Raw genomic sequence first — 23,139 nt, 5'->3', positions numbered from 1 at the left:
GTACCACAGTATTCGAGCTCTTTCTTATGCCTGTAAATAACAAATGCTTCCCCGGCTTGAAAAGCAAAGACAGTACTTTGTGTAATGGTGTACTCTCAGCATTTTTCAGTGCTTCTGTCTTTAATTCTTCAACTGCCCACCCTTCCTGAACACTCACTGTGTGCTGCACGCTGTTCTAAGGAAGGGGGTTCACAAGGCACACAGGGTTCCTGCTTTCCTACAGCCTGGAGTATAGAGGGAGAGAACAATCAATAAGGAAAACCACAGGTTAATAATTTCCCCTGGTGATAATTCTTATAAAGACATTTAAAAAAATTGATGGATACACACAAAGACCACAAGGATTATTTCAATTGGCAGGTCAGGGAAATGTGACATTTGCAAATGTGACATTCCAGCTGAGACCTGAAGGAACACTGGGACCACACAGGTACAGATATGGGCAGCGTGAGTGGTACTCCAGGTTTAAGGGATGGCCTGTGCAAAGTCCCTATGGCAGGACTAAGTTCGGCCAAAAGGAAGACTTGGGATATAGGTGATCAGGGAGCAGAGAGCGATGAGATAAATATCACACTGGCAAAGCCAGATGTTATGCTTGATGCATTAGGAAACCCTGGCAGGTTTTAAGCACAAGCATGATATGGAATGATTTGTGATGCAAAGAATTGGTTTCTACTGCTGTGCACAGGAAATATTCCAAGGAAAAAACTGGCTATAGTGAGATTAATTATTGGCATACTACCAATATATCAATCGTACTAGAGTGAAAAACTTATCCTGGAGGAAGTGGGAGAATGGGCAATATTTTACGACCAAAAGCAAGAGTTTTCCCTTGCTGATTATTTGCACACGGTGTGTAAGGAAAGATAAACACCAACATGCCTCCTTGGCTTTGAGCTTTAACTGGGTGGGTAGTGGTGAATTTACTTGATGAAGACTGTGGTCAGAGGAAGAGTTTCCCTGGGGTGATGATCCAGAGTGTTGTTTCAGACGTGTTAAGTTGAGATGTTTAGTAAGCATTCACGTAGATACGTCAAATATACAACTTGAATCTACATTTATTTGGGACACCATGGAGTCTTTTTTGGACTGAAGTATCAATATCATATAAAGGATATATTCAAAGCAATGGGATTTGGGATTAGATGAGATCACGTAAGCAGATAATGCAGAAAAAGAAGAGAAGAGGTTCCAAGATGTTAAGTCCTGTGGAATTGCAATCTGAAGGGGCTTGAGCAGGTTCCGTATCAGCAGGAAAAGCTGAGGAAAAATAGCCATTCATGTGAATAACTCCACAAGAAGGAAGAGGGAGTCCTCAAAGGGGTCAAAGACTGCTCTTGAGTCAGGTAAGATCTTGAATATAGTGTTGACTTTAAAAAATAAGTTATGTTACCACAAAAATGGGTTTGTTTTAGAATCGCAGAGAATTGCAGTTTAGGACGTGCAAGCTATGGCAAGGCCATAGGCCAGTTCAGGAAACAAGGAACTTGGGAGGTATTGTTTTGAATGAAAGGCCACTGGAGGCAAGCAGGAGTTCAGGGTGAGGACAGGCTCTCACTGGCTGAGTTGCAGGGGAAGTCAATTTCTTGTGGGAGATGCGAGTACATTTCCCCCCTGGTGAAGCCAGGTAATTAACAATTCTTCCTGTAACTGACAAGGAGTGGACCACTCCTGATTCTTGCCTCCAGACTCTAGTAATTAAGGTTTTCCTTTATTAATTTTCACAAATGGAAGGTCAGAATAATGGCCAGTGGATTCACAAATAGAAAACTCACTGGTGACCTTGACAAAGACGACCGATTAAAAGGGTCTAGAGGGGCGCCTGGGTGGCGCAGTCGGTTAAGCGTCCGACTTCAGCCAGGTCACGATCTCGCGGTCCGGGAGTTCGAGCCCCGCGTTGGGCTCTGGGCTGATGGCTCAGAGCCTGGAGCCTGCTTCCGATTCTGTGTCTCCCTCTCTCTCTGCCCCTTCCCTGCTCACACTCTGTCTCTGTCTCTTAAAATAAGTAAACATTAGACACAGACTCAAAAAGGTTATGTAGCTTCTCCAAGTAACAAATGTCACACTTCGTTTTTTTTAAAGCAAGTCATACTCAACGTCTTTTTTAAAGAAAAAAATAAATAAGTAGGTGGTCAGGGAGCCATTGTCTACAATGAAACCACTTACACATGGGCAGCGGTGATTTACACGGCCCAATTTGCTAAGTTTCTCTGACCTCTACAAGTCACCTTCCCCAACAGAAAAATCAAACAAAGGTAACTGGTGGATTTTTGTGCTTCAGCTACTTTGAAGCCAGTGGAGTTCTGAAATCCCATCCACCTTGCTCCTGTAACTGAAGTCAATTGAGCTTAACTAATACAAAAGCAAACACAAAGTCCTCTAGGTTCACCTGATGATAACTCAGCAAAGCCAATTAGAACGCCTTAGCTGGAGGCAAGCCAGAGCAATTGACAAAAGTTCATGGTATTCCAAGAACCGAAACAGAAGGCCTGCAGAGCCCTGCTCTCTCTAGGTCCTCCTTGACTCTACTTGGAATGACTCTTTTCAGCCATGCTTTCTACATTTTGGGATTTTTTCCCCACAGACTCAACATTTCGTTAAAAAAAAAATAAAAAGAACAATTTTAAATAGGATCATTTTTCAGATTAGAAATCATCGGTCATAGGTAGGTAACACCTAGTTGTATTTAAACAAAGAAAATATCAGCTCAAAATGATGCTAGAGATGCTGAAGCCTTTGATTAAACAAATCAGATATGGGTATTGGAAACAGGAAACATAAGTGAAACACAGAAACGAGAAAAAATATGCTAATAAAAACAAAACCAAACCAGAATCCTCAAGTTATCTATCCAGTCTTGAAATTGAAATGTAGAAACAGTGATCAAGGGTTATTCCGTAGATAATATCACCTACTTTTTATAGAAACATACAAAGATATTAAGATTTTACACACATTGCTTTTATTTTTGATTATGACAATTCAATGCAGTTTGCAGGAATTATCGCCATTTTATATATGGTGTCAAGGTGGCTCAAAATCAGAGGCTTGTGTAAGTTATACCAAAGGCCAAAGTTTTGTATACAGTGATCGTTACTCTGGATCGCATTGCATGAAAGTTTTGCTTTGCATTTCAAACTCCCCCTTCAAAGGACTTCCAATTGTTTCCAAAATGTTTCACAAAGTAGTATTTTCTAAGATTTCTATGCTGTGAGGGCCGGGCTGGGTGGGGATTGTATCCCAGTTCTGTAAACACAGAAATTGAGTGACCTGGCTTAGGATTCAAGTAACCATTCTAGGATATTAACATTTTCTTGTGAATGTGATGCTTCATATACTGTACTGTTTTGATGTTTCACATTCACATTTTATTATGTTTACATTTTAAGAATAGTAACAAAACAATACAAATTTAGATTGATTTTTTTTTTAATCTGCTACAAGGATGACATTTCTTAAAACATTTCTTTGATTGGGGGCGCCAGGGTGGCTCAGTTGGTTAAACTTCCGACTTGGGCTCAGGTCATGACCTCACAGCTCAGGAGTTCAAGCCCTGCGTCAGGCTCTGTGCTAGCAGCTCAGAGCCTGGAGCCTGCTTCGGATCCTGTGTCTCCCTCCCTCCCTCTCTCTGCCCCTTCCCCACTCAGCTTCTGTGTATCTCAAAAATAAATAAACATTAGAAAAAGATAAAGAAAGAAAACATTTGTTTGATTGTTCCCAGTGTTATCTGTCCCTGGTTTTGTTGTTCTTCCTGTATTCATTTGTAGCATCAGATGTTAGACTGAATTTAATTTTCATCACCTTAATTTCCATAACTGGTTATACAACTTGATAAGGCAAAACATGGAGTGGATTTTGCTTCCTTAAAAAAAGACATCGAAGAACATAATCTTACTGGGGCTGACAGTTCAAATTAATCAACTGCTTTTTTCTCTTCCTGGCAGAGAGAGAGAGAGAGAGAGAGAGAGAAGGAAGGGGAGAGAGAGAGAGAGAGAGAGAGAGAGAAGGAAGGGGTGAGAGATTGAGAGAGAGAGAGAGACTGCATTCACATCAATCAGTGTTTAGAAAGAGAATCTGTTCCTCTAGGTCTGAATAATCAAGTGCATATGTTTTCAATTAGTAACATGTTTGTACTCTGTGCCTCATTTAAATGCCCTTCTTTTATTTGGTGCGTTAAATTTGTGCCATTTTTCTTGCTTCTACGTGTCTGGAGAAAATAATTCAAACCATCAGTGGAATCAGCTGGGATCAGCATAGAATCACCGCGGAGAGACGCCTCTGCACCGACCGACCGAGAGAGGACAGCACCTGAGGAGTGGAGCCCTCATCCCGGCTGAGTTTCGTCCTCCGGCAAAACCCGGGCACTTTCTGAAACTTCCTGGTACGGAAGACACGTACTCGCGTCCACAGACACAGGAAGCCTGCGTTGGTCTACACTTGCTTAAGGAAAAGGCAAACTTCGTTGACCACCGTCCTGAGCAAAGCCCCCCCTTCCCCACGAGCCGCAAGCGACCAGCGTTCCGAGGTCGCGCCTTGAACCCGCCCTGCAGGCCGGTGGAGTGAGGTCCCCTGCGCACGATTCCTGCGAGGCGAGCTCCACACAGCGTTCGCGGCGCGCAACGTCTCCACTGCGCGCGGCCTCCTGCGGCTCGAGCCCGGGGCTCACCCGCCCGGGCAGGGAAGGGGGCGCAGCGCGGCCAAACAGCTCAAAGTCCAAGGAAAACACGGACTTTGCTTGTGAGTAAATAACCCGCCGGAGCGACCCCGGTGCAACCACGTTTCGGCTCCTGAGGACCAGCGAGCTCCGTGCCCGCCGCTCGCGGCCCCCCGCCCCCAGCCCCTCGCTCCGCCCGCGCCTCGCGGAGCGCGTCCCCTGCGGGAGGCGGAGACCGGCCACCCCGCCTGGACCGCCCGGATCTGCGCGCCCGTCCGCGATGGACGCGGGGGAGGGCAGTTGCACTCCGGGCTTAGTCTCTGCGGGCAGAATCGGGGGCCGGGATGCGGAGAGAGTGCCGGGGGGCGGGGGAGGGGGGGAGGCCGGCGACAGCGCCAGCCCCTCTCCTACCGCCCTGCAGAAATTAGTGCTTCGCTCCACCTCCCCGCTCCCGCGCCCCTCCCGCACCCGCAGTAATTCTTTCCCTAATTTCCTCCCAAGTGTACTCAATTTCCTGGCGCAGAAATGCACACAAGTTCCGAGCCTGAAGGGGTGGGCTACGCGCACTGTATTTTCCCTCTTCACTTACACGTAGCTTCCAGGCGGGTAGGATTTGGATCAGTTTCCCAACAGTTTCAACGCGGTGTGCGCCAATTCCCCAGCTCCCCGCTGTCGTGTCTGCTGCACCCGTGTAGAGCGTGGGCGGCGAAGCCCTCGGTGGCCGCCCTGGGGACCACCCACGCAAGCCCTTCCCCGGGCGTGCTGTCGGCCGGTTGTTGAGAGCAGGTGGCGTGGGCAGAAGTGGGGGACCCGCGCACGGCGGGAGCGAAGTGGCTGCAAGGCCTGGGGGACTCCGGCCCGGAGGGGCTAGGGGCGGCCTCGGAGACTAGGGGGTGCGAGGAAAACCCAGGCCAAGGGCCCGGGGGGTTGGGCATTGTTCTGGCTTTACAGGGGCGGGGATGGTCGAGCCCTCCCGCTGACTTTACGCATTTCTTATTGGATCCTTTGTGGAATCAGACTCTCCCCACACCCCTGCGGGAGCCTGGGCCGTGGGCGGCGCGAGAGCACTGCCCCGGGAACGCAGCCTGCCGAGGCTCCCGGCTGGCCGAGCCGTTTCACGCGACGCCCCGAGCACTGCCACTCACACGAACCGCGTCCGGCTGGATCCTCGTAGCTGCTCTGCAACGATTCCGATCCAGTTCAGCAGCGTTTAAAGGTAGCAAAGCCGACATGCCTTCTCTTTCCCTTTTCTCGTCCTCTGTCCTTTTATGTTGTTAACTAACCTGTCATTTCTGCTTGGAAGGTCCAAGAAAGACCCACGACCTCTTTACTGTGTCTAACCCAGGGATTTCAAATGGGGCTTTTCAGAATTTAAGTGTGGTCTCCCCCCCCCCCCCATTGGTAATCAAGATTGCGGAGTCGTCCAAAACAGCCCTTTCCATTTTCTGTAATTAGAGACCCAAAGAAACTCTGGATTTTCCACGGCACATAATCTATATTTATTCATATTCTCTCTCTCTCTCTCTCTCTCTCCCTCCCTCTCTCCCTCTCTCTCTCCCCCCTCCTTCCTCGTGCGCGTGTATGCGCGCGCTTGTGCGTGCGTTTCCTTTCATTTCTAGCATTAGGAAACTCGTTCAGGGCCACTGAAAAGTCAGGAGAGGCTCACATCTCATCTCCCACGGATTCCTACCTCCAGGGTCAGATAATGCCCGGAAACGTTGCCACCAAACAAGTCTGAGAGTATTATTTTGGAGAAACCGTTAACCCCTACCAAAATACAAAGCGCCAGAGGAAAGCAGGTGAGACTTGAAGACAAGGAAGCCCTTTGCGTTCGCTGGTGGAGGAAAGTGCGATCTGGGGACGGGCTGGGGGGCCCCGGTCCTTCTACTTCAGCACCGGAGGGGATGGACAGCGTCTCCGGACCGGGCTGCAGCCACAGGGACGGACCTGCGCTGCCCTTGCCGCCACTGTCGTCGCCACGGGCATCTGGGCTCCCTGCTCCTCGCAGCTGAAAGGCGGTGCCTCCTGATACCCCCTGGTCCCCCCCCCCCCCCCCACTTTCCTTGATAGACGAAAAGTAACCTTTCTCATCCACCTGCTAAACTACAATCCAGGGCTCTGAGGAGTCCTCTGGTTCTGCAGATTAAACTCCCAGCAACAACTTCAAGAATAATTCTCCGTAGGGGTCTGGGAGGAATGCACCCAGAACAGTGAGGTTGAAGTTCTTAGAGGCTCTGAAAAATCATGGGCTCCGCAGAAGGGGTCGGAATGCTCAAAGGCCCACACTTCATGATATAAACAGAATGCTCACCAGAGGGTTGCAACTGTTTTGGAAACAGCTTTGTGAGAGGAGGTTCCAGATCTAGTCACATCCCTACGTTAGAGAAACTGAAAGACTTCTAATTCCTTTACTTGGATGGTAAGTGATATGCTGTTCTATTTACTTACAACGCTGATGATCTTTTAAATAAAGGTTGTAACAGAAAGATTATAAACAGTATTACCTTGCCTTGTGGATTAAGGAGGATATAATTTTGTTTTTAAAAGATTGTTCCTACATCGTGATCTCAGGAAACCTTTTGCCTCATTAAATAGGATATTTTACTTCTCTGAGCCTGTTATGTGACAAGAATATTAAAAATAATATATATTGCCTTTTATGATTATAGTAAACTCTTGGTTGGGTATTTTTTTTAGTGCTGATCTAATATGTTTTCGAATTTGTGTGTGTCTTTTTTTTTCAAAACTAATATAATCTGGCATTTTGTAAAAGGCTGTTTTTTTTTTTTTTTTTGTCTTACGCATGCAGTTTAAAGTGATCTTATCTGTGTTATACAGTATGCAAGACTCAAAGTTACAAGTAAAGATGGGTTAGCCATCTCTTCTATTATACTTTATATGATTGTAATTTGCCAAACCATGTATAAGAACAAACACATTTATACAGACACCCTTGATCCTTCCCTCTACCCCAACCCCCAAGTATACTTACACCTGTAGAATCTTACCTCAAGAAATACACACATTTTTACTTAGCATAGTCTTTCCAGCCTTTTAAAGCTTAAGACGCCTTGCTCAAACCAGATCTGCCAGAGGCAGAAAATGAGAAGCTTTAGTGTGCCTTTTTAGGAGAGCTGGGGTTTGATAGCATTCTGACTTCTTCATTCTACAAAATGTATTTGCCACTGAAATCCAAAAAGCGATAGGCCAATAGGTTCTTGACAAACCATAAACTTTCAAGTGTTAATTAAATCTGTTTTCTGTTGATTTGTATTTCTGAAGTCTTCCCCTGGAGCTTTAAAAGAACAATCTTTCACAGTGACCTTGATAAGCATTCTGCTTTAATAAAAAGGGTTCACTGGGTAAAGGCAGTTACACAAATTTATAGCATCTGCCTGACATTTCACTAAGAGCTTGATCAATTTCAACGAGAACATTCAGTTCAGTGGACAGTGTTGACTTACAAGTATGGACTTTTACAATCATGTAAATACATGTGATGCTATATGCATATGCAACACTGTGGAAATAGTTTGCCCCTTTGAAAAATTATAGTAACTTTAGGTTTCTCTTTTAATTTCATAGTTCGTATATAACCGATGATAAAACGCCTCTAGTGCATATCCATACCTACACTCCTCAATTTCAACACAGAAATCATCTGAGGCAGTGAAGATAGTATTTGTTGCTGAGTCGATGGGCCCTTATTTTCCATTGGCTCAGAGTGGCAGTTGCACTCTGAGGAAAAATCATCCTCAACTGTCACTTACTGCTTACCATGAACCTGCTTGCTTAGCAGAAAGGGAGCAGAGGCATCTATGTCACTGAGCTCCTTGGGGGCTATTTTGCCCTATATAGGTCAGAAATGATAATCTGAGGAAAAGAAAATGTGCCATTGATTTGGATTCCTTCCCAGGAGACTTAAAAATGTTCTCCTAACACCACCAGATTTTTTTTTTCCTAATCTGAGAGATGTGGAAGTGAAATTACCACGTAGAATGACTAATCATGTTTTAAGAGAGTTATAGAATATTGTTAGGCTTTTATTTTGGATGTCAATGAATTAACATAGAGAGACTCCCCTGGTCAGCAGAGCATAAAAAGAAAGCAGAGATGTATTCCAGGAAGCATAGCTGTGGGTTTGTGGCCGCAGTTACCTTCTTAGAGGTAGAGGGGGCAGGCTTGCCCTATGTGTGGCTGAACTGCACAGAGTAATAAGTTACCTTTGCCTAATTCCTTTGGAGATTTAACCATAGGAATAAATAACTCTAACTCACCCATCCAAGTTCGGGCAAGGTACGTGGAAGCTCATGTCAATCCTTGTCTTTGGGGAAGTGTCATTACATTGAGATAGGCTTTTGCAGGCGAACTCAATGCCTGCCTACATGCTAATATCTAACCGCTCTCCTCCAAAAATAGAAGAAAAAAAAAGAGTTGATGGGCTAATGAACCACATCTTCCTTTTGTACAGAATCACCTGTCTTTAAAGAGCAATCTATAGTTTATTCCAGGACATCCATATCTTATTAAAGTAAGCTGTTTTGATAATTATTTTGGTCTGTTAATGCATGTGGTTTGGCCAGTACCAGACAGAGTAATTCAACATCCCCTCTCCTGGGGTTGCCGAGGAGGGCAGATGTTTTGCTGGTAGGGCTAAGTACTGTTGGCTGTTGCTTATACTCAAAAGAGAAAAAAGAAATAGGATTGCATAATCAGGAAAATGGAAAGTGTATATAGGACAGAGGATAATTAACAATGAGCCCTGGAATGTGTTCAGTTGCTCTTCTTTTAGTAAGAAATAGTTGAGAATGAAACAGGGAGTTCTGACCTGAATCTTTAATGAATAAAAAAAATGCTATAAAGCTACTTCTTGGTTAACTTTTGGTGTAGACCATCTAAATATTAATTTGATATTCTAAGGTAAGTATTGATATCATCAGATCATATTGGATTTGAATATCCTGTTTGCCTTTGGAATTTTTGCTTGAGCTGGAATCAAGTTATACACATATTTATCAAAACACGTAGCAGCATGAAATGATTATTATTGGAACTTAAGAAGGCACCCGGTAATCGATTTTTATTTTTGTACCACTTAAAAATGTAAATTCCAGGCAAGCAGTCACTTATTCATCCAATTCTAACAAGCAAGGCAGAAGCCACTGGCGAAGAAAAGCATATTGTAAGTCAGAAGTCATTTCTATAGTCATCTCACCTCCCCAGAAACCTGTACAGTGAGTCATAGAATAGCACTCAAATGGAGAGAGACCTCTTATTTAGGTATATTCTCTCCGTTTAGCGTAGGAGAATGAGTTGTACATGGCGTGTGTTGAAAGAGATCAACATGTTGCAGTATAAAATATGTGAGGCGTGATGATGTAGCAGAACAAGTACTGTTTGACAATTAGAAGATCAGGGCTCTTGAACTGCTTGTCGTTAGAGCTTGGATAAGTCACTCGACCCACTGAAACTTAATTTTTCTTCCCTGAAAGAAGATATTTACCTACCAATTAGGGTACAGTGCTTTATATACGTGGGATATAAATGTTTGTGGAATGAATGCCTAGTCTATGAAAGGTTGAAAAGTCACAATATGATGCTTTTGAGAGCATTTTGGAAATTAGAGTGCTGTATCTTTGAATTATTGTAAATAATCGTTAAGAGCATTAATTCCTTAATTCATTGAAAAATTCCCTGCTGATTACTAACTATATGGTCACCATGTGTCTTACATTTAAGAACTTAGGTGTAGGGAATATCGTATTTCCTGTTAATTCAGCACCAATTTTCTTACAGTTTTTAATTGAATCAATATGAGAATGCAGGTAGGGCCTGGTTTAAAAATGTTTATTACTCAAAATTAACACCATGTTTCATACCAAATAGCCAGGCCTAGGTCAGCATCACTCGAGTTCATTTTAACTACTTTCATTTTGACCTTAAGTGGAGCAATCACTACCTTTGTGTCACCATTTTCCGATCTGTAAAGGAAGAATGATATTATTGGTTAATAAGGAGACTCACGGGATTAAATGGACTTTACAATTGAATATCTAAAAACACATCAGAATGCATTTGATTTGATTTAGGGCTAGCGAGGATGGAGAGAAGTGTGGACAACATGGACCAATACAGGGGGATGTCCTGGAAATGCTGTGAAGATTAGCCCAAAGCTTAGATTCTACTTGGGAATGTCGCAGGAAATCTCAAGAACATCCCATTGCTGTTTTTTTTTTTTTTTTCCTTAAATTAAGTTTTAAAAGTGACTATAATTTTTTAATGTAATTTTTTGAACATGCAGTCTTTACAGATTTCTGTCGTATCACTAAAAATACTCTGATAGTATGTTTAAGAAATCTTAATTGTTGTGATGAAAATTATAAAATTACCTACTTATTGATAGAATGTAAAGTTTTTTTTTTTTTTTTTGGTTTTATTTGTTATCACTTTCCAAAAAGGAAAAAGGAAATTAACAACAGAGAAAGGAAATTGGAAAAAAAAAAAAAAAAAGCAGGAAATGAAAGGCCATTAAAATATGTCATGTGACCAAAATCTTTATCTTTGAATTATTATGAAGCTTGTTCTATACAAAGCATCAGAAGATCATTCCAGATTTTCACAGATTTAGTCTTGAAATTATTAGCAAAGCTAAAGTAATAGTATTTTTTTAATTAAAAGAATCATCAAATCAATGCATTAGAATAGTGGCTAATTTTTTGTCACTTTATCACGTTTAATGTATATGCACAGATTTTACAAATTACAGTTTGTAAAGTAGTTATAACTACATTTATATTTAGCAAATATATTACCAGTTATTCAGCATTTCAAAGCTGAAGATTTAATTTTTTACAGGAATAAATACTTACCTGATAAATTCACTAAATAAGTTCACAGAATGTACGAGTCTTTCCAAAATGTACCAGAATTTTAACAGTAATGTTATATATTCGTATAAAACAGTTGAAAAAATAATACATTCTCTTTAAATGTTTTCAAAGGGATCCATGATGAGAAATAAGGAAGTCTCTTGAGATTAAGAAATTTAAAATGTTGATAAGCAAAGAGTATCAATTACATCGTTAAACATACATTGAGTACATAGGAAGTCTAGAATCAAATGTCATTTTCTCATCAACTGATTATATGACCTTGGGTTAATCACTTTATCTTATTTTACTAGCTCAGCATTTTCTTGATTGTTTTGGGAAATCATTATCATGTCTCTTAGAAAACAAACACACAGAAACCCATAGGTGTAGCTGAGCTCAAGACTTTTCTTCTGTTTCCCTCAGATCTTTTTTCTTGAAAACATTCCCGTACCCTTACGGTGAAAAGTACATGGCATTTAGAATCAGTTGAATCCTGGAATTGAGTCTCATTAGCTATACAAACTTGGGCAATGGATGTAAACTCTGAGTCTCTATTTTCATGTGTAAAACGAAAGGTTTCCACCTCTCTCCTGGTTGGGAGTAGGGCATGCAGAAGGGCTAAGTGCCCTGCCCCCACCCAGCAGGAAATCGGTCAAGTTGGTGGTGTTTGTTATTACGTGGCTTGTTCCCCGATCCACATCCTGTGGCTCTGACCTTCCCACAATTTTCTCTTACTGTTTTTCCAGACAAATCTCCTGTGTTGTCTTCCAAAGCATACCATGCTTACCACTACCTGGCTGTCTTCTTCACGCTTTGTCCTATAGGCCGTTTCTTTTTCCGTTGACACATCTAAACCTACATTTCTTTGTGTAGATTGTAACTTGCAATGCCTACGGGGCTCAGGCATGTAAGCTACTGAGTGTGGCTGGCCAGTAGGGCCTGCAGCAAACTGCTGAGAGCAATCCCCCCCTCCCCCCGCCACACCCTCCCCCCACCAGGAGTTTCCTGACTCTCAATTCTCCTCAATTAGAGCAAACTCTGGGAACTGACAGCAGAGTTTTGGGTGCAATCTCCTCATTTTCAGCTAATGTAACATTTCGAGTTTTTTTTTTTTTTTAATAGAACCAAGTGCATCACAAGCTGGCCTCACAGTACAGAGGGTGCGTTTTGCCCTGTAGCCCGCAGAGCCATACTCTTCTGAGTTGAGTGGCATTTGTTAAAACCGACGTGCTTAGTCGGAGTCTTTTACTAGTCCTCTCTGTTTTTTTATCTAAAAATACGAGAATGAACCATGACTTGGCAGAAAACAAAAAAACAAAAAACAAAAAAAAACAAAAAAAAAACCCTTCATCTTAATACCTTGTAGAAGTTTCCAAGCAATAAATCTCAAATAATGAGGAGTGGCTGATATGAAGTAGATAGTCCATGTCTTTGATGGTCAAAAATATAGCGGGGGGAAAAATATTTTATAGAATAAATAGGAATGGGGATAGGTTAACAGTATTCCATAATGTATTTTCTTCTAGCCTCTCTTCTTACTATTAACTTTCTTTTCTCATATGGACGCAGCAGCAACAGTAACTCAGATGCTAACCTTGACTAACCTGTTAGGTGAAGAGAAGGAAAGATAATCATTTATTGATAACAGACAGTAGTCTTTTAAGCGCAAAGCACTCCTCCTGTCCCCCAACACAGATTTTAGTGCACTCTTCAGGAAGGAAAGGCGGGCTGTCTTACCTGATAGAAGGAACAGCAGCTGTCCGCTGTCATGTTACCGGCCAGCCTACGAAACATTTCCAAGTCATCTCATCATCCAGTGCTGATAGAATATTCCCCCAAAGTGGGCTCCGAGGCCTAGTGTGTCTCCAAGAGCTTGCTTTTCTAAGAAAGAACGTTTTAAGCTGAAATGTAGGCAATGTGCCCTTCAGTGTCATTTGTGCACCAAAGCTTTGCGGGTGTCCTTTCTACTTTATTGCTCCGAAGTGAGTAATGTCAAAAGGCCACACAAACCGTGTGAGAGAAGAGACCAGGGCGAGGAAGAGTACTTCTTGCCGGATAGCGTTCTCCTTGGCGGTGTTTTTCTTTTCTTTTTTTTCCGAGCACTTTTAAATAATATATCCTCATTTATCATATGATAATCCTGCTCCATTTTCACTAGACTATTTGTCTTTGTTTTTCTCTGGTCTGGTTTTAATCTTGAAGAAGTAACACTCCTAAACGCAGATTAATTGCCTACATCTTGCGCCTCGTATGATAGATAATATGACCAAGAAGTAATACAATAGGGCACAATTACCCTAATGACCCTCATACAACAGGGCACAAATTACCTCAATTTACTTGAGGTAAATAAGAATAAGGAGTTCCTCTAATTCATTCACTTCACAGGTAGGCTGTGCGTTTCTTCTCTTCGAGCTCATCATTTTCTCTGCTTATAAATCCTTCAAGTGATTTACCTGTTCCCCACCTAGTCAACTGATTTTTATTTTCCGTTTTGTGTTTTCTTTCTAGGACAATACATTTTAAGAAAGTCCCTTGACATTAGAGTATTTCATTGTTGTATCGAATCTTCGTAGAACATGATATGTTCCGGGAAACTTCACCTTTGCCTTTAATTTCCATTCATCCTTTAATTTCCATTCCATTTTAATTTCATTTTGTATGATGTTTACAGTGTTTTTTGTTTTTTTTGTTTTTTTTTTTAAATCCCCATTAAGGAGTCTCATGTGATTGTCATGGCAGGCCTGTGAGGTTGACTGTCATTCCTGTTTTGCAAATGAGATAACTGCGATCAGGGCAAGTTTCCTCTAGATTAAATCAATTCTCAATTCTCTAGATTTCTGTCTAGATTAATTTACGATTAAGGTTTGGTTAATGCTTTGTACTTTCCCACATTCTATAGGTGGTTTGGGGGGACGCACTGGCACCTATTACTTGCATATCTCGCCTCACACATGCTTCACTTGCTGTAGATTGTGATAAAAATAAAACTCAGCAACTGTGTTTTACTGACATTTTACAAAGTTAGTTACAAAGTTACAAAGCTAGTAACAAAGTTACAAAGGAGTTTAGGTTCTTGAGGATCTTGAAGGGCTCCCATATTATCTTGATCCTAATCTTATATAGATAGGGAGGTTTGTGGACCACCTCATGACATTTTGAAGTCATAATTTCAAAGCATCATGGAGTCATGAAGGACCAGCATTAATTCTGTTGCAGTAATTCAGTCTGGAGGTGATAGGAATGTGACCTAAGGGGATAAGGTTAAAAAAGGAGTCAATTAAAACTGGATGATCAGATGAGAGTGATGCCACTAATAAACAAAAGAAGAATCAAGAAGGAGAGACCATATGAGATAATGTTTTCAATACGCGCCAGAGAAATACTAAAGCATATAAATATAAAATGCTGTTGTTTGGAAGGAACCGTGTCACATCCGACTTGGGACACGTCAGAGGAGTGATGAAAGGGTATAACAGCCACATGGCAGGTGAAGGAACCCTTTGTTTCAGAAAGAGGGTAAAACCTGACTTACGAGACTCGGTTATCACAATAAAGATTATTTCTGAAACTAGGAAGATATATTAACTATTTAAGAGAATGAAGGGAAGATAGTTGTTTATGAACGTAACCATCCATATTTGGGAATGGAAAAGTAATAGGAGAGAGGATTAGAAAAAAAAATACTTAGAAACGTGCGAGGGAAAATACATAACATTTCAAGAACACTGTTGATTGGTTAACACTGTTGATGCTGTGGAAGTAACAGTAATAAGGATTCAAGTGCTTGGGTTCACACGAAAGTCAATCATTGGGCATCTTGGAGAGAACAGTTTTTGAAAACTGATTCAGATAACCTTTAAGAGTGTGAGGTCTTAAGGGTCAAACTAAGGCCAAGGGCTACCACATTCCTGCTAAGAATGTATAAGAAGCAATACAGTTACCTTTTCACTCCCAGTTCACAACCCCCATTAAAATCTGGCCAGACCACATTTCTGGGAAAGTGAATACTTTGTTGCATTACTTTGTTGCAAATCTTGCCTGTGGTGATGGAGGTCTGGTGAGAGAAAATATCGTTTGTTACAGAGTAAATCGAAAAGAGATACACATAATACTTGGGAAGAGATCTACTTATAAGCTTTTATTTTTCCTATTATTTCAATACTTATTTTAGGGGATCACATAAAATATGTAAAATATGCAATAATTGTTCTTTTGTTTCAGTTACTGGAAAATGAACTTTTCTCCATTAATAATGATGCAACGTAGTATTGACTTTACCTGAAAGGCTGAAATTAATTTCAAATAATAACGTCTTTTTCATTATATCCTCCTTTGTATCCGTATCTATAGGTCCTTTCCGCTTTAGGTGTGTAATATTTACATATTTTTTCTAAAAGAAATTTCTGAGTATGAAATTGGGTACAAGAGATCTTCAGACCTAAGCCTCCTCTGTACTTTTTATCTCTCATTGAACTGAATGATCTAGAAGGACCACAGAAGTATTGCGACGTCCATCCGAACGGCTAGACTTTCCAAAAGAGTTCAGGCAAACAAGATATTTGCTCTTGTCTAATATTCAAATTCCTTTCTCAAGCCACTCAAATTCCCCAGATAATTGCCCGGCTTTACCTTAGTACCAAAGGAGTAAATTATCCACTTTTTGGAGGCCACTTTTCTAAACCACTAGTGTGCCATTTACCAAATTACCTTTTCAGTGCATTAAAAGACTCCCCAGTAACCCTGAAGGAGTTAATGTGCCACCAAACAGTGGATGATTTACTCCCTCACCTCCCATGGAATCCAATGGTATAGAGTGGCAATGTGAGCTTTTGCTTTGAATCAATGAGGCACATTTGAGTCACCGTCGGGCATGGAGTCAGTGATTCTCTGGGAGGCTAAGCCATAGAGGACAGGAGGTGTTTATCAATGTGGAGGAGGGCAAAGGGGAGAGGTAAGGCAGATAATGCTGCCAACTATTATCTGAATGGAATTCCTGTGCCAGTGTCTGTATACCTGGCAGTGATAGGCTAGTTAGCAATCCATGGGCACAAGGAATGATCTGGTTATGGGTTTATACAAAGTTCTCTGTGAGGTAATCAACTCCTTTCCTTTTGATGTAGTGACCATTGGTTTTTTGTTTTGTTTTGTTTTGTTTTTTTGTTTTTTTGTCCTGGCCTCATTTGAGACGTGGAATAATTTCTTTCCTGCCAATTGTAAATTTCCATGACTTAAATGCAAATGAGCTTACTAAAGGCAACTCTTTGGTTATAATCCTTCTCGCCTTCCTCCATAAACTTACCAATCGTTGTAGTGATTCGTGTCTACTTTAGTAGTTATGATCATCTTTTGTTACACTGATATTTCACCTGGCATAGCAAATGGCAATATTTTTTTTAAAGATTTTTTCAATCCTACCTGTGGGTCCTATTTAAAGTAGTATATGCACACATACGTCTACTGAATAAATCACAGGCATCCTGCATTGTTTTAGGGGATACTATCAAAAATTTGAAAACTGCTAAATATTTACCAGTTATGCTTATGAATAAATGAAATTGCTTTGAGAAAGAAGCAATTCTATTACGTACGATGCGAATTTTGTGAAAATGAATTTCTTTAAATCATATCCAAACTTTAGTTCTCTGTGAAAATGCCTTGACATATATAAAAACAGTATAATCGTAGAATAATCAATTAAATGAAGCTTAGAAATCCCTTATGCTATTTTTATAAGCATGTAAAGCCCCCCAACAGGCTATTTTCTCCTGAATAGAATTAACAAAACTCCAAATGAGATACAGTCTCTTCCTTCCATGTGTAGCCCCAGAATATTTGCATAAGAGCCAAATCACTCAGCCTTTTCAGGTTTATCAAGAATGCATACACATTAAGATATTGAATCCTAGGAGCAAAATGGAACTCAAATACATAAAAGTTGCAGGCATCAATCTGAGACTATATCATAACTACTCTTCACGAACATGGAAATTGAGCAGTTGGAACAAGGCCGATACATGGCCAAAAAAAAAAAAAAAAAAAGTTTGGCAATGGATGAATTACTTAGCATTTCTTTTTGTGAAGAATAAAAGCTTTCTGGCTTCCAACAAAGAGTTTGTGAGCTGTATGGCAGTATTTTGAACAAGGAGATCATTTATAAATGCAGTCTTTATATTTAGGAAATGATTACGGGATGCAGCTGCCGTTTTTAATGACTTTTAATAAAGCACGTTATAAAGTGAATTAGCAATAAATGTTTAACAGATGATAGCGAATCAAGACATTATAGAACATCGTTAGATCTGTGTATTCGATTGTTCAAGCTATATGCCAGTTCCTGGAATACTGGTGGGTTTGTAATTTTCTGGGATGTTTTGAAGGGAAGTTCAAGGCAGATTAAAGTTTAATGAATGGGTTTACTATATCAACTAGCTCTGCTAAAACAGTAAAAACTTTAGTTATGTAAGTGATTAAGTGAACAGTCTAAAATTTTCTTAAAATTCTACAATGCATGGAACTGTAAAATGAGGTTCGTATGTTAGTACATGAAGATACGATATTTCAACCATGTTAAATTCTTGAGTCTTTCATAAAGAAGGGTGAATGTACTTTGTAGAAAACAAAATAGTTTGAAAAAAATCTGTGTTCCTCACTTGTTTTGCTGGCATGGCCAAAATTCTAAATTTCACCACGAAGTGGTCAGAATACTGATGAGTAGAGGAGGGCACAGCTCCTAATTTAGTGGCTTCTGTTCGTACAAGTATTCGTAGGCCACCTCGGCATGCAGAGTAATACAGCAGTTTCCTTTTAAAGACTAAGCTCAGTCTCGGACCTCAAGAAGGTTAGAGTGTAATGAGGCCAAGGAGGGATGTCCAGAACCACGGACTCATTACAAGGTACAACCTGAAATGTAGTCACTGACAGATTGTTGGGTTAGGAAACGGACCCTCAGAAAATTGTTGAGGTTGGTTGGCAGACTCAGATGAGTGCATGGCTGAGTTGAAATGGAACCAGACATTATGGCGTCGTTAGTGGTGACACTCTGAGAATGGGGAAAGAACATGAAATCATGTTTCATGAGGATCTCTCTATGGAACCATCGTTCAGGGTAAATGAGCAACATGGGGGTAAGAAGCTAGAGAACAGACAAGTGGTAAGTCTTCCCTCCAGCAACTGTGACCGAATGCCCATCATAGACGCAGCAAGGGACAGCGGTGCTGTATTTGGACAGTCTCTTTTTCAACTTTCTGTTCCTCTTTACAGCATTATAGATTCAAAGGGTGTTGCAGAGCCGGTTTCTTGTGAAACTTTTCCCCAGCTTCCCCCCAGGGTGACTTCTTACATAATTATAAAATAGTACCCCATAGTCCCAGCAGTTGATATTTGCGCATTACTGTGAAACAAACTCTCTTATTTAGAGTTCGCCCGTTTTTATCTCAACCCATTTGTATGTGTGTGTGTGTGTTTGTGCTGGGTGTAGTTTTATGTTATTTACACCATGCATAGATTTACATAACCACCACCACAATCAAGATATACAACTGTTTTAACACCACAAAAGAACTTCCTTGTTCTAACCCTTAAGCCCCACTTACCTACCCAGCACTAATCCATTCTCTAGAATTTTGCCATTTTGAGAATGCTATATAAATGCCATCGTATAATATATAATCTTTTGAGATTGACTTTTATTTTTCCACTCAGTAAAATGCCTTTGAGATCCAATCAAGTTGGTGCATATGTCAGAAGTTTATCCTTTGAATTGGTGAATCGTATTCCATGGTTTGTTCGTTGTTCTACCAGTTTGTTGGCCTATCTAGTGGATGAAGAACTTTTGGGTTGTTTCAAATTTGGGGCTACAATGACTACATTGTTATAAACATTCACGTATATGTAGTTTGTTACATAGTAATAGATAGCCAGAATGTCTCATTATAAGTATACTTCGATACTTATCGGGATATGTTAATAATGCGTATCAGGAAGGCAGGTAAGGGGTGCCTGGGTGGCTCAATCGGTTGAGCATCTACTCTTGATTTTGGCTCCATTCATGATCCCAGGGTCATGGGATGAAGCCCTGTGTCAGACTCCACGCTGAGAGTGGAGCCAGCTTAAAATTCTCTTTCTCTCTCCCTCTGCCCCTCTTCCCTGCCCTCTCTCTCTCTCTTTCTCTCTCTCTAAAAATAAAAATATTTTTAAAAAGGCAGATAATATACTGTAGAAAACAAAGGATTTTGAACAAGTAATACTGTTTTAAACTCCGGTTTTCCACTGATGAATGGTCAATTTATACCAGTTACTTTTGCTCTATGAACACTACTTTCTGATACATAATAGGTGTAAAGCAGTATTTTTCTAAGAATTAATGCAGACATTTAAGTAATTCAATAATGTTCCCACACAATTGTTGATTTTCTAAAAAGCGTTTTAGTTAATGCCATATGTACTTGATTTTATAATGTTTCACACATTATATAACAGTAAGGATGTGGGTATGCAGATTTTGAAAATATGCATCATGTGTGGGGCATCTGGGTGGTTCAGTCAGTTAAGCGTCTGTCTTGGGCTCGGGTCATGATGTCACGGTTTGTGAGCTGGAGCCCCACGTTGGGCTCTGTGCTGACAGCTCAGAGCCTGGAGCCTGCTTCCGATTCTGTGTCTCCCGCTCTCTGCCCTCCCTCCCTTGCTCACGCTCTGTCTCTCTCTCTCTCAAAAATAAATATGCATTAAATTAAGAAAATAAATTAAAAAATCTGCATAATGTGTACAAATATAGATTGTTGGCAGTTTACCTTATTTAGAAGTTCACACATACATTTACAAAAACTTGACCATATATTGTGCCACATAACAAAACCACACCAAATTTCAAATGTTTAAAATTCCAAAGGCATGGTCTTTAATCAGTAGCATTCAATTAAAAAAGCAATCAATTTAAAAACGCTGGAGTCTTTTCAATAAATGGTGCTGGCGCAACTAGGCATGCACATGAGTAAAAAATGAATCTAGACACAAATCTCATACCCTTCTTAAGAAGTAACTCAAAATGGATCCTAGACCTAAATGTAAAATACAAAACGGTGAAACACAGGACAACATCGAAAGTCTAAGACCACAAAACAGACTCTTAACTACAGAGAACAAACTGAGGGTTGCTGGAGGCGAGGTAGGCAGGGGGATGGGCTAGATGGGTGATGGGTACCAAGCAGGGCACTGGTTGGGATGAGTCCTAGGTGTTGTATGTAAGTGATGAATCAGTACATTCTACACCTGAAAGTAATATTATGCCGTGTGTTAACTGACCGGAATTCGGATAAGAACTTGTAACTGTAAAAAAGAAAAAGAAGAAAATCTAGATGACCTTAGGTATGGTGATGACTTGTTAGATCCAATACGAAGACACAATTCCTTAGAAAAATAATTGAGTAATTGAGAAGTCGGATTTCACTGAAATGAAAAACTTCTGCTCTGTGACAGATAATGTCAAGGGAATGAGAAGACAAGCCACACACTGGGAGAAAATTATTTGTAAAAGACATATTTGATAAAGGACTATTAACAAAATATATAAAGAACTCTTAAAACTCAACAATAGAAGAGTGAGCAACCCAATAAAATAAAATTAGCAAAAGACCTAGACGGACCCTCACCGAAGAAGAGGTACAGATGGCAAAAAGCCTATGAAAAGATGTTTAACATTATACGCAATTAAGGAATTGCACATTAAGGCGAGATACTACTGTGTACCCATTAGAACGGCCCAAGTGCAAAAACATTGACAACACCTAATGCCGGTGAGGATTTGGAGCAGAAAGAGCTCTAACTCATTGCCGGTGGGAAAGCAAAATAGTACCACCTCTTTGGAGACCACTTTGCAGTGTCTTACAAATCTGAACATAATCTGACCATACAACCCAACCGTTGTGCTTTTTGGTATTACCCAATGAATGGGAAGCATATGTCCACACAAAAACCCGCACCTGGGTGCTTATAGCAGCTTTTCCCATAAGTGCCAAAACTTGGAAGCCGTCGAGATGTACTTCAGTAGCTAAGTGGATAAACTGACAAAGGAATAAACAGACATTGGAATATTATTCACTTCTAAAAAGAAATGAGCTGTCAAGATCCAGTTTCTCTGATGATTTCCTGGTGCTTTGCCCTCCCATATTGTCAGTGCTCAAAAATAGTTGTTGCGTGAGTGAACGTCTACCTTTTTAAAGTCTTGCATGTAGTTTTTGCTGTGATGTTTAACGTTAATGCGATTCCATTTACTTTTCTTCTAAACTTTTTTTTTTGAAAAATTTCAATCCTCCGAAAAGGTTGAAAGAATAGTACAGTAAACACCTTTAGATCCTTCACCGAGACTATTTGTTAATAACAGTTTCATTATGACGTTCCGTGCTATATTGAGTGATCCACTGTCTCTGACTGTCTCAAACTAGTCATTATTGCCATTTTTAAAAAAATAGTTAGCACATCTTTAGATTTACTGACAATTTCCCTGTTCACTATGGCTTTTTAAAAAATAAACTGAAAAAAATAATAAAAAATAAGTTGCAATACAATTTCCATAACATAATATTGAGCCTTTTAGAATATATAACTCAGTGGCTTTCAGTATATTTACAAGGTCATGCAAACCATCACCACTATCTAATTTCAGAATATTTTCATCACCCAGAAAGAAACTCTGTACCTTTTTCTTCTCTTCTCAGCCCTCAGCAAACCCCTGCTGTGTTTTCCATCTCTAGCTTAGAATGGATTTCCCTCTTCTGGGCATATCATATAAATAGAACCATAAAATCTGGGCTTTTTCACATAATAATGTTAAAGTTCATTCATGTTGTAGAATGAATGAATACTCTATTTTCATATATGTATAATCTATTGCATGAGTATACACATTTTGTTTGTCTCATCAGTTGATGGGCATTTTGGTGTTTCCACGTTTTAGACTGTTTTGAATAGTTATTAATGTTCATCTACAAGTTTTTTGTGAAAATACATTTTCACTTCTCGTGGGTATGTACCTATCTAGGAGTGAAGTTGCCTGATCATATGGTTCACATTTTGATTCACATTTTGGAAAACTGCAAAACTGTTTTCCAAAGCAGCTGCACCATTTTCTATTCCCACCAAAAATGTGTGAAGGACCCAATTTCTCTACATGCTTACCGACCCTTGTCATGTCTATGGTTTTGATAATAGCCATCCTACTGGGTGTCAGTGGTATCTCCTTGTTTTGATTTGCATTTATCTGACGATTAGTGATGTTGAGCATTGTTTCATGTGATTATTGGCTAACTATATGTCTTGTTTAGAGGAATGTACAAATGCTTTGCCTAGTTTTTAAACTTTTATTTATTTTTGTCTTCTTAACGTTTATTCATTTATTTTGAGAGAGAACAAGCAGGGGAGGGGTGGAGAGAGAAAAACTCCCAAGGAGGCTCCATGCCGTCCGTGCAGAGCCACACGCACAGACCATGAGATCATGGCCTGAGCTGAAATCAAGAGTCAGGCACTTAACCGACTGAGCCACCCTGGTGTCCCTGCTTTGCCTAGTTTTTAAGTGGAGTGTTTGTCTTTTTGGTGATGGCTTGTAAGAGTTCTTTT

The 23,139-nt window shown here is 40.5% G+C and overlaps 1 protein-coding gene across 5 annotated transcripts in view; it reads left to right on the top strand.

Annotated features, from left to right (window-relative positions):
* The first annotated feature begins 5,475 nt into the window (after nucleotides 1-5,475).
* Nucleotides 5,476-23,139, top strand: part of SNTG1 (syntrophin gamma 1) — an 897,410-nt gene continuing 879,746 nt past the window's right edge. For 3 of the 5 annotated variants that reach the window (XM_045455364.1, XM_045455360.1, XM_045455365.1), the window contains exons 1-2: nucleotides 5,476-5,870; nucleotides 6,274-7,073. The gene's annotated coding sequence lies outside the window, so the exon portion shown is untranslated. The other 2 variants (XM_045455361.1, XM_045455363.1) reach the window with 2 other exon arrangements.

Source organism: Leopardus geoffroyi, chromosome C3, assembly GCF_018350155.1.
Source record: "Leopardus geoffroyi isolate Oge1 chromosome C3, O.geoffroyi_Oge1_pat1.0, whole genome shotgun sequence".
Taxonomy (NCBI): domain Eukaryota; kingdom Metazoa; phylum Chordata; class Mammalia; order Carnivora; family Felidae; genus Leopardus; species Leopardus geoffroyi.
Note: the sequence above shows the minus strand (reverse complement) of the source record. Positions and strands in the feature narration are given on the sequence as shown.